This window comes from Pteropus medius, unplaced genomic scaffold (genome assembly GCF_902729225.1).
Source record: "Pteropus medius unplaced genomic scaffold, Ma_sr-lr_union100, whole genome shotgun sequence".
Classification (NCBI taxonomy): domain Eukaryota; kingdom Metazoa; phylum Chordata; class Mammalia; order Chiroptera; family Pteropodidae; genus Pteropus; species Pteropus medius.
This window is the reverse complement of record NW_024353592.1, coordinates 36,645-56,891: the sequence shown is the minus strand read 5'-3', so window position 1 is coordinate 56,891 and position 20,247 is coordinate 36,645. Positions and strand designations below refer to the sequence as shown.

At 41.3% G+C, this 20,247-nt stretch overlaps 1 pseudogene; it reads left to right on the top strand.

Annotated features, from left to right (window-relative positions):
- The first annotated feature begins 4,534 nt into the window (after positions 1 to 4,534).
- On the top strand, positions 4,535 to 14,240 carry LOC120593180 (histone-lysine N-methyltransferase PRDM9-like; annotated as a pseudogene).
- Positions 14,241 to 20,247: the final 6,007 nt, after the last annotated feature.

Genomic DNA, 20,247 nt, shown 5'->3' with positions numbered 1-20,247 from the left:
CATCTCCTTCTCTGTGTCCTTCCACACTGTAACCTTTGACCGATGTCACTGCTCTTAGTAAGCATATTAGAGCCTTCTAGTTAATGATGATCTGAGTTCTTTAAAATGTAATCATAAATGCTTTTGTCAATAATGGCCAGAATGACAAGCAAGATGAACACCAGACTGATGACAGTATCAATCACCAGAAAGTATGGCTCTTGACACTACTGTGTTCCAGTCCATCTATAATACCTGAGTTATATTTCATAAGCTGTACAGTAGCAAGAATCTTTAGGGCAGAATAACATGTACAAACTAGTGGACTGTCTGTTCACTGCAGCCCAATCTTTAGGTAAGTAAATTACCCACAACAACTGAAAAATAATATTGACTAGGTATTTTGCCACCAAAAATATTTACTGGAGAAAAAGAAAGGATTGCAACCCAGAGCATGCAGACATGGCAAGCCGCTTGCACACTCTGGACTGTGTGCCAAGATGGCGGGGTGCGTAGAGAAGGGAACGGAAGGTGATAGAAGAGGAAGTTAGAACCATAGAGTTTTACTATAACATGGAGTTGTTCCTTCAGGATCTTCTCGTGTAGGCTTCTCAAGATTCTGTGGCCTGTGAGGACTTCCATAAACCTTAGCTCCACCTATAGACCCCTTTGACTATTCTGTTTGCTTAAAGTTCCAGTTAGTCTTTATCCTTCCTCATTTTGATAGTTATCTTTCTCTGAAAGCATGTCCAAATGTTCCCGTATTCCAGTTCCAGCCGCTTCTTGTTTCCTGAAGTCAGGAAGGATCTCTTCTTAGTGTCCTCTAACACATCAGAGAGAAGGTGCAAACATGGGAACAGCTTGTGTCCAGGGTAAACAGGCAACAGGTACAAAGCTAATAAGAAGAATTTAGAATGGAATTAGAACAACACAACAATCTTGTGTATATGATGAATTTGAGCCAGAAGCTCAAATCTATAGATAATGAAACAAAGACCATTATTATCTTGCAGTTCTTGATGACAGATTCATACTAAGAAGAGCACCCACTGCTTTCACAGTAGATTAGAAAATGTAACGAGGGCACATTCTTTCCACGTAAAAGAGAAAAATGAAATAAGAATTAATGGTAAATGAAAAAAAAGTTGTACAGCCCTGATCTGGTCATCTGGGGAAAGCGGTCTCCTTCCATGGTCACTTGCTTTAATTTTTTTTTTTAGCTTTAGTTTTTGATCATCAGGTTGTGTGAAGTTGCTGTCAGGTTTTGGTACCTTCTTTAGGAATGACTAAGGATCTGGTCGCTGGAGCTTAGCAGCACAGGGTTGAGTCAACAGTATCTATAAGAGCCCTTCCAGTGAGGTTGGTGGAAATACTTTTTCAAGATGTCTTTTCTAGTAAATCAAATCTCCAGATGGTAGATTTGGATTTTCAGCTTTTTATTTCCCTGGATTGCACTGTGAAGAGATTGTTCTACTATAACATGATGTTATTCAGTAGAGCTATTAAGACCTTACAATATTGAAGTATGGCTCCCTTAATCAACTGTGACTTCACAGAAGCAGGAGCCAAATGCATACGGTGTTCTGTAAGTATCTTGAAAAGTGAAAGCTAGTGAGTTCCAAATGGTATCAATCTGAGGTTCACAATGCTTTTGGACAAGATATGTGAAGAGTATCTACAAATTTTGCCTGTTGACTCTTATTGATGCCATTAGTGGTTCAACAAAACCTGGAGATTGAGGGTGGTGGGCACAGTGAAAATGATGTAGAACTGGTCAAATAGCACAGGTTTGTTGTAGCACCTGACCAGTAGAATAGTTTTCTCTGTCACTGTAGAGTTAACAGGAGTTCCCCAATCTTCTGTGAGAATGCTTTGGTCAGTAAGAGAAAATAGATTTCTCAGTAAATGAGAAAATATATAGAACATGAATAAAATATTTATATCCATGACACAAGGTTAGGTTGTGGGGGACACTGTATGAAATTTCTTCACCAAACCTCAAATGATCCACTAGGCAATCTAAAATGTTCAGGAGCAGTGTCAATAGGGTTCTTGGATTATCCTTGGGAAAAGTTGAACTAGTGAGGCAGGCACTTTTGCAGTTTTGTTAATATCTCCTCCCACCAATATAGGTTCATAGATTCTTCCATTTTGTCAGTGGCTGAAAGGATTAATGCATATACAGTGTAAGGAATGGGAATCTCAGAATTTCTCATAAGATCAGTTTGCTATTTGGCCCAAACAACAGTTGCCTACTTTTATTGAACCAACAGTTACTACATTTCCATATTGGTTTTCCTTTTCTGGGGTCAATAGTTGGGCATTTAATTTTCACTCAAAACAGCCTGGTTCCAAAAAGAATTGGGCCAAAGTCTAGCACAGTTCCAAAAATACTCACCCAATTTCAAGTTAGGTGAAAGTATCAACCTAGTACTTGCAAGCAATAAGCCCTTTAATCAGAAAAGCAGGGAGCCTTAAAATAGATCTTCATAGATTCTGGAGAGTTTCAAACACAAAAGAGCAGAAGCTCTGATCCAGGAGAAAGACCAACCCTCAAACTCCAGGATTAGCGAAGAATGGCCAGCTCAAAGGACTCCGTGTGTATTACACCTGCATGCTCAAGTATCTCATAGATGTCCAGGGTCTCCTCTGGATACCTATGTGTGCCGACAAATAATATTCACCTTAAAAATAAAACAGCTGTGACAAGGCTATGTCATTTTCTTTCAAGGTCTGTGTTTGGGTGGTAGGTTTCTTGGCAGTTCAACATGTGTTTAAAGAAGTATTATTTCTGTTCGAGGCCCAAATACTGTGGCCACTGCAGTGTGTTCAGATTCCATGAAATAAAGTGCATAAAAACTGTAAAACAAAGCACAATTCTTTCAAGATCAGGTGCACTAAAGGATTTAGAAAAGCCACTGGTGAAGAGCCTACAGTGGATAATTTATTTGTGTTTGAAAAACATGGCAATGAACCTGTCAAATACCAACAAGAGCTATGGTGGGGTGGCAGGGGATTGTTGATGCAATGAAGAGAATCAAAGAGATCAAACAGATGCCAAGTTAAATTTATAATAAGAAGTTGAAGAAAAATGAAGACCTACAGAAAATCTGAGACATGAAAGATGTGAAGAACAACATTCCTGTCATCGGGCCCCTTTTGCATTCAAAGGAAAAAAGCTGGGCAAGATAATGGTATGGATGTGGACATGGAAGTTGTTTCTGAAAATCTTATTGTCTGTAACTGTCTACGAGTACATTGGAAAATCTCATTTAGTGACATAACATCTAAATTACTGATTTTTTACATAAGGTGACTCAAATGAAAGTGATTAAAAACATCTCTTCTACATTGCTATAAGCAAAACATCAGATATTATTCTAGACTACATCTCTAGCTTTCACTGATGGATGTACATATATAAATTATGTTAATTCTACAAATACAGAAGTGAATTGTGGACATAAAAGGATCAAGCCACCAATAATGACAAGAGGCAGCATTTATCTAATAACTAAGGATAAAAAGTCATGGCTAAGGATATGTAAAATAAAATTCTTTGCAGTAAAAAATAAAACAATTGTTTTACCAGCAAAATGTGGGTTTACTCAAGAACAGCAAACACTTACAATTTGAAAAAAGCAGGCCATATCAAAAGTCATAGGCAAGTTCCACAGATGAAGGAGAGGAATGTTATTTTGCAGAGGAAATGGAGGATGTCGGGAGGGGTTGTTTTGAATGCAAGTCCATTGGAGGAATGAATGAGATCAGCATGGTTCACAGTGAGTTCAGGTTTCTCGGTGGCTGGGTTGCTGGGCGTCAGTTTCTTGTAGGAGACACACTGTCGGTCTTTCATGTTGGGGGCCTATCATTAGTCTTTGTTTCCCTCAGAGGAGTCTTTTGTGGGGTGTATAATTGACATCGAGTGGTACCATGTGAGAGCGCCCCGTCCTGGCCCCCAAATTCACTTGAATGAGGTTTTCCCTTATTCAATTTCACAGTAATTATAAAACAGCTACAGTTAGTCAACACGTGAAAATCATGTTCTACTTCTGTGTTCGAAACTAGGTAAGGGCCAGAAATACTCTTCTTGTTTCCTCTTGTGAAAGCCAGTAGGTGTTAAGCTGACCCCTTGTCTTTGTATTGGATGCCTTATTTTTATGCAATTGAACAATTGAATTGTTTTCAGGTTTTCGTTTTTGTTTAGTTTTAAGTACATCTTCTTACTTCTGAAGCCTTTTTAGACCCACCTGTCTTAAACATATCTATTATTTATAATGCCACTTCATTTACATTTAAAATCCCCCCCAGGGGGGTTTTCTAATACACATTATTTTACTCGTTGTGTTTGAACCTTTGACACATATGGACTTCATTGTGTCAACAGAATTTGCTGAGTGACCCAGTCTTCCCCAGAAAGGAATGTGGTATGCACCACACACTAACAGGTTATAAATTTGTTGCTGGATATCATAAGGAAGGACAAAAATGGGCTTAGGATAAAATTCGGGATCCTGCCTGAGGGCCAGTGGAACAAAGAATCTGTGAGGCCAGGATGGCCACGTCCACCCTAAATATCTGCCGCGAGCTCGAGGCTCCAAAGCTCCACCTGGGTGTGGGCGCCAGAACCTGCCTGGTGTATCCTTCACCAAGGCATGCTCGAGGTCAAGAAACTACACACGCGAGGCCATTGGAGGTCGCGGAAGGCTTCATGACGCACAATCACGGGACCCAGAGCAGCCATTCCCAAGTGCTGGGGCGGGGCCTTCCACAGCGGCTGTGGAGACCCGCTTGCCGGCCACACCCTCAGCCCAGGACTGGGTACTGCCGGTGACCGACAGGTAGGCCCTGCCCCCGTATCCCGCCCCTTTTGCCTCTATAGACCTGCAATTGGCGGGTAGGACCTTGGGATCGCAGCACGGATTGGCTGTTGGCGATGACGTGACTATACAATTGGGTACATCGCTTCAGACTGCTGAGAGAGACAAGCACGCTGGAGCTTGGCCACCGCGCCTGTCCGGCGTCCACTTACAGCATCCACAGATGAGCGGGGAGATTGACAGGAAAATGACTGTGTGGGGTGCTTTGCCATGAGAAACTCTCGTAAACCCTTTGCCCAAGATCTTCAAATTCCAGCCTGAGGGAGCCTAATGCCTCTCACCCTGAGAGGCTCTAAATCTCTTCAGTCTCGAGGGACACCAAATCCTGTCTCCTTGAGGGAGCTCAAATCCTCTAACCTGGGAGGACCTCAAATCTCATCGTCCTGTTTAGACTCCCACAAATACCCTGAAAACCACAATTCTCCTCAGCCTCAGGCATTCCCAAACCCCTCATCTTGGGAAACCTTAAATATAGCACCCATCAGAAGACTGAATTTCCCAGTGTCAGACGTCCTAAATATCCTCTTTCTGGAAATTTATTCCCTTCTGCTTCAAAGGCTCCCACTTAATAACTCAGTGTCCAAGAACCTAGAGCCTCTTAATGAGAGCCCTCACACTTCTTCAGCTTGGAAAATCCCAAACTCTCAACCTAAACATTCTCAATGGCTTCTTCCTATAGATCCCAAATCTTGTCCCAAGAGACTACAAATACCACCAGCATGAAGGACTCGAAATCATATCGGACTCAGCGACCCTTGCCCTGTAAAGACTGAGCCTGATTTAATGCTTTGTGCCCAGAGTTTTCCAGCATCCCTAGGTGAATGCCCACTACCTTCTGTGAGAAATATGCATTTCCAATCTCTGCAAGGGCATCTGGATGGTCAGCCTGACCCCATTCCCAGCAGCAGGAGCCTCTAAGTCTCCTTGAGCCTTCTGTGTCCCCGCACCTCAGGGCTCTCCCCAACTACCCATGGCCACGTCCCTCCACATGCCTTTGCCCCCTTTCCTGAGCGGGGGTGAGCTACAGGGGAGCTCAAGAAACACAACCCAGCTTTTGTCCAGCTGGCCTGTCATTCCCATCTGCAGACTTTCCCCCACATCTGTAGATCCTTGTAGAGTTACCACATGTCCCTCTTCTGAACATCTTCCCAAATGTAGAAGACAGACCAGGCTCTGGGTAGTTTCTGCAGTGTCGACCCCTCTCAGAACCTTCTCCTTCCTCAAGCATCTTGGCCTCGGGGCTGAGAGACAGGGGACCTTTGCCGTCCTGGCCACATGAATCCTGGCTGGTCCTTGTGAAAAACAAAAGTCAGTTAAGACATAAGCCCCAGGTAAGAGTTGAGGGAATTTAGCCAGCCTGTAAGTGGATTCTGACGGTGCAAGGGGCCTGCTGACTAGGAACTGGTTGCCAGAGGACTGGAGATTCCTAGCCTGCACTGGTGGGTGACTCTCTTTGTGTATGTACACAGAATGGGATACTTAGTCCTGTCTGGGGTTTGGGGGTAGAACAGGACCTAGCAATAGCACGTGTCTCAGGGGAGACCTAGGAAAATGCTCAATGTTTGCTCATGTATCAAGAGTGTATCAGGAGGGAGAGAAGATCTTCATCTTTGTTTCAAAGAGATCACCCAGAGGTTTCATTTGATACCTTGCACACAGGTGGAGGAGAAGATCCAGCTCAAAGTTCTGACTTGTGTTAGGGAGTTATTGATGGAGACTGTTATTTTCGGTAGGCCAAAGATCTTTTCAAAGACATTTCCATATACTTCTCCAAGAAGAATAGACAGACATGGCAGACTGAAAGAAAATCTATTACAGGAATGTTAAAAGGAGCTATGATGCACTACAAGCTACAAGTAACAGGAGGTACTGGGTGCTGATGAGCCTGGGAAACATGAAACACCTTTATAGTTTGGCTCCTTCTTAGGTAGTTCCATCTGCCTACAGTTTCCTTCTGTGTGGAGACAATCTGGAGGGTAATTTTGGTCTTTTGCGTCAGCGCAGGGCTGGCGCTAACAATGCAGAGCTCTCCCAGACCATCAGAGTGAGTTGGCCTGGCTTTGTAGTGCTTTGTTTCTCCTTCAAGCTTTTCCTTTTTCAATATTCTGATTTTGTTTCTTTCCATATCTCAGAGCCCCTTGACCAGCTTTCCTATGTCACCACAGGCAGGGCATCAAACCCCAGGTGGATGACACTGACAATCTGACAAAGAATGTACTCCAAGGCAGCAAGGAGAGGGGCCAGGAGGACTTAAAGGTGCCGTCCTGAAACTTAGATGAGTTTAAATTTGAGTTGCATCTCTGCAGTTAACAAGGAAACACTGTTTGCTTATTTAGCAATCAAGCAAGATGCAAAACAGTATGTTATACACTAAGGAGCTATTCCTATAACATTTTTCAATGTTTAAAATAATTATATATGTATATTACAAATACATATATTCACACACATTAGCAGTAAGTGTATAAAAATCTGAGAGTGAATGAGAACAAATTCAGAATAGTTATCAGTAGAGACGGAGGGAGATCTGGCAGATGACTTGGTTGCATCTTGGTTAGGCTTTTCTTTGTTTGTTTTTGAATTTTGAAATAGAAATAAAAAGATTCAAAGTTGCTGTAGCAGATGTTGAGATCAGACTGCATGGTGGTGGAGGTATAGGTTTTTCAGTAAAATTCTCCATTCTTTTCTATTTGTGTAAAATTCATCATTTTTAATGGAAGATTAGTTTTTGATAAACATGGTGAATTAAATGGCAAGTAAAGAAAGCTTTCTAACACTAATCTCATAGTAGTTGTTATTAGAATAAATGTCTTAGGAGAAGAAATAATGAAAATATTATGTAAAGATACGTAATTTATTTGTGCATATTTTATCATACCTCATGATCTTATTACCCCTGAATAAATCTGATTCTTTGTGTTGATTCTGGGAGGGGTTTTCAGACAGCTGTTTGGTCTCCTTGGTGTGTCCCACATGTCACAGACAGAGGACAGCACCACATATATAATCTGAGAGCAGTCATAAAATAGAAGTGAGAAGCTCACTTTCTCTTCTGCTCTCAGGAGAGTTTAGAAGAAAGTCAATCTGCCTAAACTGGAGAGAGCAACTTGGACTAGGTCTGTGATGTTCCCATCCATGGATCTATGATTCCTCATAATTCAACAAAAACTAGTGTAAGAGATCTGAAAACACAGAGTGTGGTTGTCCACAAAGTTTTCAACATGAATAGAGTGTTTATTGTACATGTACACATCTTATCTGAACTCAGTTAAAACCTACAACCCATATATTTATTAATTCATTCTTGTGTTAAAAAAAAGATATCATAAACTTATCCTCTTCTAATCTTTAAGTATACAGTACAGTATTGTTAACTATATGCCCATTGTGGTACAATAGACCCCTAGAACTTTGTCATTTTGCATGACTGAAACTCTAACCATTGAGCAATGACTCTCCATTTTCTCTTTCTTCCAGCCCCTGGCAAATGTCATTCTACTCTGTTTCCATAAATTTCATTCCTTAAGTACTTTCCATAAGTGAAGTCCTGCAGTATTTGTCTTTTTGGTGATTAGTTTATTTTGCTTAGCATAAGGTCTTCAAGGTTCATCCATGTTGTAGCATAAGACAGGGTTTCCTTCTCTGTTAAGGCTGAATACTATTCCATTATATGCATACACCACATTTTCAATCTTAATTTATCCAACAGTGGACATTTAGGTTGTTTTTACATCTTGGCTGATGTGAATAATGCTGCAGTGACTACGAGTGTGCAAACATTTATTCAAGATTCTGTTTTAAATTATTTTTGGATATATTGCCCAAATTTATCTAGCTGGATCATTTGGTATTTCTATTTATAATATTTTGAGGAACGTTTATAGCATTTTCTGTAGTGGTTGAACAATTTTACATTTCTACCAAGAGTGTGTAAGGGTTCCAGTTTCTCCACATTCAAGCCAAAGCTTGTTATTGTCTGTCTATCTGTCTGTCTGTCTGTCTGTCTGTCTGTCTGTCTGTTTGTTTGGTTGGTTGGTTGGTTTTGTGGCCATCCTAGTGGGTAACAGATGATATCTCATTATGGCTCTACCTTGCATTTCTCTCATAATTGATTAGTGATCATCTTTTCATATACTTCTTGGCCATTAGTATATCTTCATTGGAGCAATATCTATTCAAATCCTTTCCCTTCTGTATTAGCTCAGGCTGCCATAACAAAATGCCACAGACTGAGCATCTTAACCCCCTGATTTGTATTCTCACAGTTCTAGAGCTTGCAAGTCTAAGATCAGGGTATCATCTGGATAAATTCTTGTCCTGGCTTATGGGCAGTCTCCATTTTGCTGTGAGCTCACACAGCCTTTTTGTCTGTGCATGTTTCTGGAGAGAAATAAAGAGAGACATCTCTCTCTTAATAAGGGCACTAACATCATCACGAAAGCCCCATTTTTATAAACTCATCTAACCCTAATTACCTGCCAAAGGACTCATCTCTACATATGTTCACATTGGAAGTAGGAGAGTCATTGTATTAATTGGAAAAACATAATTTGGTCAATAGCACCAAGTTTTTAATCAGATAATTTGTCTTTTTATCACTGAGTTGTCGCAGTTTTTTATATTTTCTGGATATTGACCTCTTACCAAATATATGTTTTACAAATATTTTCTTTAATTCCATAGGTTACCATTCATTCTGTTGCTTTTTCCTTTGCTACACAGAAGTTTGTAAGTTTCACATAATTCCATGTCTATTTTTGCTTTTGATTTTTGTGCTTTTGGTGTCATATCCAAGAAAGCATTTTCTGTTTGAAGCTTTTCCCCTTGTTTTCCTCTAATAGTTTTATAGTTTCAAGGCTTACAGGTTTTTAGTCTATTTTGAATTGACTTTTGTATGTGCTGTAAGATAAGGGATTCCTCTTCATTCTTTTGCATTGGATATTCTGTTTCCCCAGCACCTCTTGTTGAAGATATTATCCTTTCCCAATTTATAGTCTTTGCACCCTTGGTGAAGATTGTTTGGCCACATGCTCTAGAAGATTTTTCTATTCTATGTCTGTATGAGTGCATTTTAAGAAAAGGAAGCATCTCCCATCCTCGAAGGTCTGCAGGGTTGATTATTGAGACACAACAGATGATTAAAGACTTAAGGACTTCACATTAGTCATGTACTAGGAACCCATGTCTCTGGAACTGATTACAAGTGCTCTTACCTGTAGGAGGGAGTAAGAACTTCTTTCACAGAGCTCCAGTTGGGCAACTCCTACGTGATTGGAATCATTTGTTTAGCCAGTCTACCCTGCACTAAGAGCTCTTTGAGAGGGTGATTCACACCTGATCTTTCTCATAAGTACCAGGCCCACTTCAGGGACTCTGAGGGCCTCCTGAATGTTTTCAGAATGAGTGATTTCACATGTATAAATTAAATTAGAAGTAAGAGGATCGATAAATGCTGAAGATAATATGTGTGAGTAAGATATGGATGGCTGAGGGGATAAATGTATAGCAGGACTGTAATCTTACATTTGTTCTCAGTTCAACAGCTCACAGAACACTTGGGTGAACATTATGACATGTCCTGTTCACTATGACAATGATATAGATTTAGTATGTTATGGACTGGGAAACTAAAGAGATCTAGCTGTGCTATGACGTTATTATGGGAACTAGCTCTTTGAATTACAAATATTCTTTCCAAGATATAGCAATATGCAAATTTAGCATAATTTTCTTTATTGTCTAGATATATTTCTGCCACCTATTTATTTGTTCTATTTCCATGTCCCTCACTCTTACTTTTATGGAGAATTCGAAAGGAAAGAGCCTTAGGGCACAGGTTATAGTCTTGGATTCACTATTCACATAGACCCTTTCTTTTCACTATAATCTTCATACTCACCAGGTACTTCCAAGTGATGTTGAAGAACTAATTAAAATTGTGCATGTGAAAACACATCATAATCTTTAATGTATTAAAGAACTACATGCTATCTTTTAATATGTGCCACTCATTTTAAAGGCAGTGTTCACGGCACAATTAAGTAATAAACCCAGTTTGTAAAGAACAGTACATTTGCTGAAGGCTGTGGCTTTGAACAGGCTCAAAAACCACTGCCCTCTCCTGGAGAAGCAGGTGCCCCTGGACAACACTCTAGATGAACAATGGTTAAGAGAAAATAATTTGGGAACTTTAATTGCTCTAAGTTTTCTGGAAAGGCTGATAGTATGGCCTGGGTATATGGGGGTGGACTGTGGCTAGGCCTGAGTTTAAACTGGACTAGGCTGAGATCTGAAGTTAGCACTGGGGCTTTGGGGAAATCTTATAAATTCTCTGAGTTTCTAAATGCTAATCTGTAAAGTGAAGATAAGGCAATCAAGTTCATCTATTGTTTGAAAGCATTAAATTAAATTGAAAAGAATTGGCATGCACAAATTGTCCAAGAAATCTGTGTGTGATAATAACAGGGACCATGTTTTCTTGGTGTTGTATGCCCATGTCTTGGTCCAATGCCTAACACATAATGTGCCCTCAACAAATATTTTCTGAATAAGTGAATACATATATGAACAATTTTATAAATAGAAAGTTTGGAAAATTAATGCTGATAATGGGAAGAGTTAAAAATTAATATTGAATCAGCCATTGGTGTTCAGTGCGGAGTCTCTCTTGACCAATAGTTAAGGGGGGAAAATAAAGATATACAAAAAGGAAGGTGATAGTTTGATAGGAGGAGATTACATATTTTCTGACAGAACAAGGACTAGTACTCCAGACCCCACCAACCTCACTCACTTACCCTTCAACATAGAACTCAGGAGAAAGGGGACTGAAGTAAAGATATATAACCTCTGAGAAAGGATGGGCCATGAGTACCAAGAGTTAAGCGAGCCCCAGGATGACAGCTACCTGTATAAGTGAACCTCACAGGAAGGCTGTTAGGTCTTGATACTATATTTTCATCTGGTCATTTGTCCCTAATCATTTCCTTCCTCCCATTACCTGGGGTATACAGGATTGTGGTTCAACAACATGAATGCCTGGGCTCTGCATGAAGCTCTCATGTGAAGTGACATGGACAACACCTTTCCTAATCCCTGTTATGCTCGCCTCCAGATTGTGAGAAGTGTCAAGACTTCGTCATCAACAGCTGTGCCTCCCATGGGTCTTCTCCACTCATTTTTGAAGGACTTGGGGTAAACATGGGCCATTCTAACCACTCAGCCCTCTCTCTGGATCCTGGCCTAAGAATCGGACCATCAGGCATCCCCAAGTCTGGGTTCGGCGTGGAACAAGGCATCTGATCTCATGCTGGGCTTGCTCTTTGGACTCTAGGATGGCCAGGTCTCACAGGATGAAGAGGTAGCCAACAGCAGATATTTCTGACTTGTGAGAATGAGCAACCCATTGCCTTGTCTTTGGACTTCTTACTTCCCCTCAGTGGATGGGTGGGCCCTCAACTCCTGCAGGATGAGATGTGGATGGGAATAACATGGTATGTCTGTACACAGAGTAGTCTCTGCATGGACATGTTGCTCCTGTTTAAAGATCAGGGGTTGAGTGGGAGCTCCATGGGACACACACACAGGAGTGGTTCCTGCCTGTGGACTCTTGATTGAGTGGCAAACTGACTCAGATGTGTAGACGATGAGTAAGAAGCACATCACATGGGTACAGTTGACAGTGGAACCCTTGTAGGCTGAAGTGCTTGATAACAATAGAGTTAAATATTTCTTCTGACTGCCACTTCCCCACCAAAAAATATCTTTCACTTCTTTTCCTCATCCCCAGATCATGAAAGTGAGAAATTGCTATTAATATGTTGATGAGAAGGATGAGTCTAGGCCAGCTGGATGTAGTAAGGCCAGTAAGTGTATGGGTCCCAGAGGACACTCCTCCCTGACAAGTCCTCAGTCATTCCTTCTCACCGTGCCTCTTTCAGTGGTCCCCTCAGCCCTCCGTTCATCTTTTTTTCCCTCTTTCCAATCAAGGGACATTTTGGGCAAAAAGGATATAAAATATGGTATATGTCCTAAAAACATAAATCTCTATGTTAGATAAATTTGAACAATGGAAAAGTCCTTGAAGAGGCTTGCCTCACTGGGCACCATGGATTTATATTTTAACTTATGCACTTACTACATTCCAGTTAGGCAATGGAATTTATTATGTCACCCAGAGCCCAAAACCCATATCCTTATGGAAGACTTATTGCAGTCAGATGTGACACAAATGATTTTAGAAACACTTAACTATAATTTTCCTATTTTATGACAAAAGACCTTCAACTTTTGAGGGTAGCAAAGCACCCTTGCCTTATTCTAACTCGAACTGGGTTCTGAAGCCTGTAGTGGAAAGAGGTTCAAGGTATTTGTGTGTCTCTTTGCCTCCTGGCCCTGCCCCATTCTAATTTATCAGGGGTTGGAGAATGAGAATGCATTGTGATCGTTCTGTGTTATTATGAAGTTTTCTAGGCAGGATGCGCACTGTGCACAGTACTTGGAGATGGGAGTTCACAGGACATTGAGAAAGAGGTATAGGTATGGATAGAAGGTTCCCCAGGAGCATTGTGGGGAGTGGACGACATCAGAAAAGGAAGGCTGTAGACATCAGGTGAGGAGCTGAACATGGATCTGATGGGAAGGAACATATCACCTGTGGTTTTCTTTCCTTCCACCTACATCAACCCAGGTATGTGAATTGTGCCTGAGATGAAGAGCAGAACTTGTTGGCCTTTCAGGATCATAGGCAGATTTTCTACTGAAACTCCAGGACATTAAGCCAAGGGTGTAAACTGCTGGTGCAGTATAAGGACAAGTATGGCCAGTAGCTGGGTATCAAGTTGGGCAGCAAGTGGGAGAGACAGCTTATGCCAGGGATCGGTGAGCTCCACTCTTCTTCTTCAATGGAGAATTCTCCCTGGAAGTTTTCATGGTCCAACTCTTCAGTTGAATAAAATCCAATTTAAAGTTAATAAAATTTTATATGAGATGCTTCAGAAATTAAGGATTTATTTCCTTTGCCTTCAACTCTTAGGAGCAAATTTTATTATTTTTATTTTTGTCCCAATTTTTTAATACTTCATGTAGAAAGTATATGACAGCACATAATGTGAAAAGGCTTAGAAGCAAAAAAGAAAAAAAAAGAACAAAAATAAATTTTGAAGCACTTACCAGCTCTGTCACCAGACATTGTTTTTTCTGGAAATTTATGCTGTTTCTTCTTATTTTCCATTATGTTTCTAAATGAAATATGTGTGTTAAATATGCATTCATTGACTATTATTTCAGTTAGTTGTCATGTGAGTTCCTGCTCTGTGCCACACAGAGTTCGCAGAGCTGGGAATGGAGATTGAACATGATGATCAGAATCATTACTCTTGAGTACTTCAGGGTGAAGGAGGAAAGGAAAGGTGCACCCACATGCATGTCATCAATCAGACAGTGTCCTGAAGCAAGTGTGAAGGGAGGGCATGTGGCCCTCAAGGAGGGCTCTCTCAAATGAGAACATTAACAGACACCTGTGGGCAAAGCATACTGGTAGATTTGGAAAGAGGTGTTCTGTTTGAGGACTGGTTGAGGACCATTCACATCTCAGCATGAAGGGTAAGGAAGGAGATTGGAGGGATGCCTAGCAGCCTGGAATATAGAGCTCATGATCCAGCTAAGACACCAGGGTTTGTCTCCTGAGTGAGGTGGGACAAAGGTGTCATTTTCAGCTAGAGCGTCATGGTCTCTGTCCTAAGATTGTGCTTTGCATATTTTTGTAAAATAGGCTGCAGTGGGGAATCCCCTCAGAAATAACTGTATCACTAGATGTCAAAGGATGGCAGATTGACTAAAGATGGAAGGGAGCCAGGGTTGGAGGGAGTAGGGTTGGAATATATTGTGTAATGTGACTTCCTGTATTCAAACTGGGCGAATGCCAAGTGAAATAAATCAAGAGTGAATACTTGATGTGTGCTTGAGGAAAGACTTATTTTCACTTTATGATCTGTGGAGCAGTGAGAGAGATGCAATTCATGACATAGGCAGAGCAGCAGGAGTGACAGTCTTACAGCCCAGCAGTCCCCTAAATTTTTGGCACCAGTTTGGTACTCCTATGAGAATCTAATGCCTGATGATGTGAGGTGAAGCTGAAGCAGTGATTCTACTGCTGGGGATCAGCTGAAAATACAGAAGTTTCGCTGGCTTGCCCTCTGCCCACTTCCTATTGTTTGTCCCTTTTCTTAACTGGCCATGGACAAGTATCAGTCTATGAACCGATGGTTGGGGACCCTGCTATAATCTGTCAACCTAGATAATAAGGCAAACTGAGGCAAGCTTAAGTCACCAGAAATGGAGTTTCTTCATGACAGCAGAGGAATTTTCTACTGAGTAAAACTGAAAATATCATTGGCTTTACTCATGAATCAGCAGCAATCCACCTACTAATGAATAACAAGGGTGCTCTGAAGCATTGTACAAAATAGATGGTTTTTATATGAAGAAAGGTGGAGCAAGGGAGCTCTTAACATGGAAAAGGTGAAGATTATTCTTGGGATGGGACAGCTTTTCTCATGGGCAGGGAGGGTTTTTATTGTGTAGATTGTCTCTCTTTTTAATGGGGTTGAGATGGAGTGGGCCCTCAGAGCACCTCATTGGTACTGACTGGAACATTTCATACCAGATTGTAGAAATTAAGTTTCTGGAAGGTAGAAACTAATTAGAACAGGTCCGAAATCGAGGTTTCAGGCTTGTAATAGCATGTGTGGTACCATTTTGGGGATTGTAGTTTTTTTTTTTCTCTTCTTAACATGACTTAAAAGATATTTGTATATGGGGAAGGGTACTGAAGTTTCATCTCTATGAGGAGAAAAACTGCCTTAAGTGCTAATTCTAACATATAGTCTGCACCACGGTAGAAAAGGCCTTCGGTTGGGCTTTCCACACAACTTCAAATCATTTTACAAGGCAACAGTGTTTAAACTGGCATGGTATTGGAAGCAATATAGAAAAAGAACAGTGGACCAGTAATTGAGAGTGCAAAAGGAAACCCGTTTTCTATCGGTAAATAATTTTGGACCAAAAAAAAGCTAAACACCTATTCTAATTTCTGATAAACAGTTAATGTGCAATCCAAATCTAACGCTAACCCTAATTAGACATCCAATCCTAAACCTAATTCTAGCCTGATTTAAACCCATGTTTTAACATTAAAGCTATGTGAAAACCGAAACCGAAATCTGAACCTACCTCTAAACTCTACCGTAACCAGAACACTAACTCGAACCCGTGCAAGTGACCTGGATATAGCCATAGCTCATCCCAAAAGGCTGAACCTCATCCTACTTTAAATTCGTATCCTAACCTCAAAGCTCCTCGAAACCCTGGCAGTCACTCTACCAGATATGAATACCTTACACGTATGCATATCTCCAAAAGTGCCCGAAACCAGCAGTGTCAACCTAAATCCAACCCTAACCTGGACCTTATACTAACATTAAACCTCATCCTAAATTAACCTAACCCCTAAAGTCAATGCTCACTCAAGCCATAACTCGACCCTGAATCATACCATAGATCGAACGGCTATTCGAAGCCTCTCTAAACGTAACGCAAACTCTAACTGTAACTCAACATTGAAACGCAAACCTAACCCCAATTCAAAAACTAACCCTTACCCTAGACCTAAACTGAGCCCTTATGCTACCCCTAATACAGACCTTAATCATGATTTAAACTAAACCCCTAGTCTCAAAGTTAACTCAAAGCCTAATTCTGCCCTTAATCCTAATTGTAAACTGTGGTGTGACTCTAACCGTATAACCGTAATCGTAACACATAACCTACCAGCAAACACCAACCTTAGCCCTTGAAGGAACAATCACTGTAACATTCCCTCGAAGTTTGAGGCAAACCTTGGAGTCAAAGGAACCTGTAACCCTACAGCCGAGTTGAAGCCTCAGCCTAATTGTCAACTCATCCCCAATCTTACTGTTATACTTTTCTGAGCATCTGAGCTGGGAGCTCCAGGAGCACCCACCGTGTATGGGTGTGTGTGCTGTCCTGTCGTTGCTGAGTCTTGCTTGCTCTTTGCTCATGGATGGGAGGGACCGAGCCTCAGGCTCACTGGTGGGAAGAACTGGCGGTGACCACGGAAGAGGAGCTGTTGAGCATGCGCTGACCTTGTGGAGGGTTTGCTTTAGCAGGACCCTGCTGGCTTCCATGTGCGCTCTTAGGATGTGTTATTTGTGGAGGTGGTTGAGTGTTGCTCTGCTGTGGTCCGAACCAGGCTGTCAGTCAGGTGTGTTGGTTCTGGAGCCTGTTGGAAGAGGCTTGGTTGCAGTCTAAGTTCAGCCCCTTCCAATGAGGGAGAGGATGCGAAAGCCAAGGACACCTACTAATCTCAAAGGCAAGGAAAAAAGAAACCCCCATACCATCGTAGGAATGGACTTAAATACCCCACTGTCAGATATGGACAGATTATACAAGCAGAAAATCAACAAGGAAATAGCATCGTTCCATGACAGATGAGACCGACTGGACATGAGTGACATTTCCACAGCCTTCCATCCCCAAACAGCTGCTTTCCCATCATTCTCTAGTGCACATGGAATCCTCTCCAGGATCAGACACATACTGGGACACAGAGAGAGCCCCAACAAATATAAGAGGGTTGAAATCATACCAACCATATTGTCTGATTGTAATGCTTTGAAACTAGAGCTCAACTCTAAGAAGAAAGCGGAAAGAACCACGGACCCTTGGCGATGAAGCGACGGGCTACCGAACAGTAGCTGGGTCCGGGAAGAAATCCAAAGAGACACCAAGAAACATCTAGAAATGAAGGATGGAGACAGTACAACATATCAAAACCTATGGAATTGGCAAAAGTGGTAATACAAGGAAAGTTCACATCTTGACGGGCCTACCTCCACAAAACAGGAATGAGCCCAAATAAACTACCTCGTGCTTCAGGTTAAAAATGTATGAAAGAGAGAACAAATCGAGCCTAAAGGCAGCGGAAGGAAAGACATAATCAAAATTAGAGCAGAAATAAATGAAATGGAAAACAGAAACAAGGCAGGGAACATGAATGCGACAAAGAGAGGGTTCTCTGAGAAGTTTAATAAAAGTGAAAAAGCCCTGGCTCGACTCACTAAACAGACAAAGAGAAAGGACACACATAACGCCACAGAAGAAAAAGGAGAGATTAAGACTGATACCGCAGACAGACAAAGGAGCATGCAAGACTACTCTGAGTCTAGGGCCCTGCTGCACCGAACAAGCCCGATCCCATCGGAACTCGGAATCTGAGCGGGGTCGGTCCAGGTTACCACTTGGATGAGAGACCACCTAAGAAGACCAGGTGCTGTAGGCGTAAAATTAAAAACCAACCAACCAGCTGACCAACAAAAAGATTGTAACCTGATAAGGTGCTTGCAATCTTTGAGGTCAACCAAAGGTTGCCTCACCGAAAAAGAAAACAAGAATATGTTGAAAACGGAGACGATGCCATTTTATGAACCGAGAAGAAATGGAGCAGTATTTCGAAAACTACAACCTTCTTAGACTGAACCGAGAAACTGGAAAATCTAAATAACCGATCAGCAGTATGGAAATGGAAAGTCATCCAAAATCGACCAAAGAGTAACTGTTCAGTAGCAGATGGCTTCACCAGTGAATTCTACCAAACATTCCAGTACATCGAATACCCATTCTCCTGAAACTCGTCCAAAAAAATCGAAGAGGAGGCAATACTTGCCAACACATCCTATGGGACCAATAGTACTCTGACACGAAAACATGATAAGCACAACACATGCAAACAGACAGACAGACAGACAGACAGACCAAAAGAAAACAGCAGACTGATAACTCTCATGAACACAAATGCAAAAGTCCTAAAGGAGATACTAGCAGACCGAATAAAACAACATATTAACAAGATTGTACATCACGATTAAGTGGGCTTCCTCCCAGAGGCGCAGGGATGGTCCAACCTACGCAAGTTGATTAATGTCATGCACAGCATAACCATATGAAAACATAAAAATCAGACGAGTATGTCAATAGATGCAGAAAAGGCCTTCGCTGACATACAGCATCCATTTATGATCGAAACACTTACCAAAATCGGTATAGGACAAAAGTGCCTTAACATGACATAGGCTGTCTATAACAAACCCTCCGCCAACATTGTACTGAATGGTGGAAAACTAAACATCTTCCCTCTAAGATCAGGAACAAGGCAAGGCTGGCCACAATCGCCACCGTTATTCAAGATAACATTGGAGCACCTAACAAGTGCAATCAGAAAGAGAAAGATATCCAAGGCATCCAAACAGGAAACAAAGAAGTCGATCTGTCACTATTTGCCCATGACATGCTTCTCTGTAGAGAAACCCCTAAAGACCCCCAAGAACACTACTAGAAGCCATGGGCAAATACAGTAGCATCTCTGGATACAAAATCAACATTCAAAGAGCCATAGCTTCCCTGTGCACTAATATTGAAGTGTCAGAAAAGGAAGTGGAGAAAATAATTCCTTCTTCAATCGCAACAAAAACAATAAGTGAAATCCTGGGAATAACTAATCGAACAAGTGAAGGACCTATATATGGAAAACTATAGGACCCTATGAAAAGACATCAAAGAAGATACAAAGAAATGGAAAGATAGTCCGCTCTTGGATCGGAAGAATCAACTTAGTAAAAATGACCATATTACCTAAAGCATGATACAGAGTTAATGCAATCCCCATCAAAATATCATCGGCATCTTTGAGAGAAATAGAACAAGACATCACCAGATTTGCGTGGCAGCACAAAAGACACTGAGCTATCCTTAGAGAAAAGACCAAGGCTGGAGTCATCCCTCCGCACAACTTCAAATCATATTACAAGGCAACGGTGTTTAAAACGGCATGATATTGGCAGCAAAATAGACACGGAACAGTGGACCACTAATTGAAAGTCCAGAAGGCAACCCGTATTTCTATCGGTAAATCATTTTGGACCAAGGAAACAGTTCCACAACGACCCTGCAGAGAGAGAAGCCTCTTTCAAAAATGGTGCCGGGGAAACTAGAAAGCCACCCGCAAAAGAAAGACACTAGATTGTTGTGTCACACAACAAAATGAACTCAAAATGGATTCAGAATCGAAATATAAGACCTGAAACAAAAAAATGCTTAGGAAAAAAACATAGGAACTAAGCTCCAAGGATGTTGGAACTAAAGAGGATTTTAGGAATTTGACCTCAAAAGCAAGGCCGGTAAAAGCTCCAAGAAATGAATGGGACTACGTCAAACTCAAAAGCTTCTGCTCAGTCAAAGAAATCGTCAACAAGGGAAAGAGACAACCATCCGCATGGGAAGATACATTTGCAAGAAACACCTCCGATAGGGG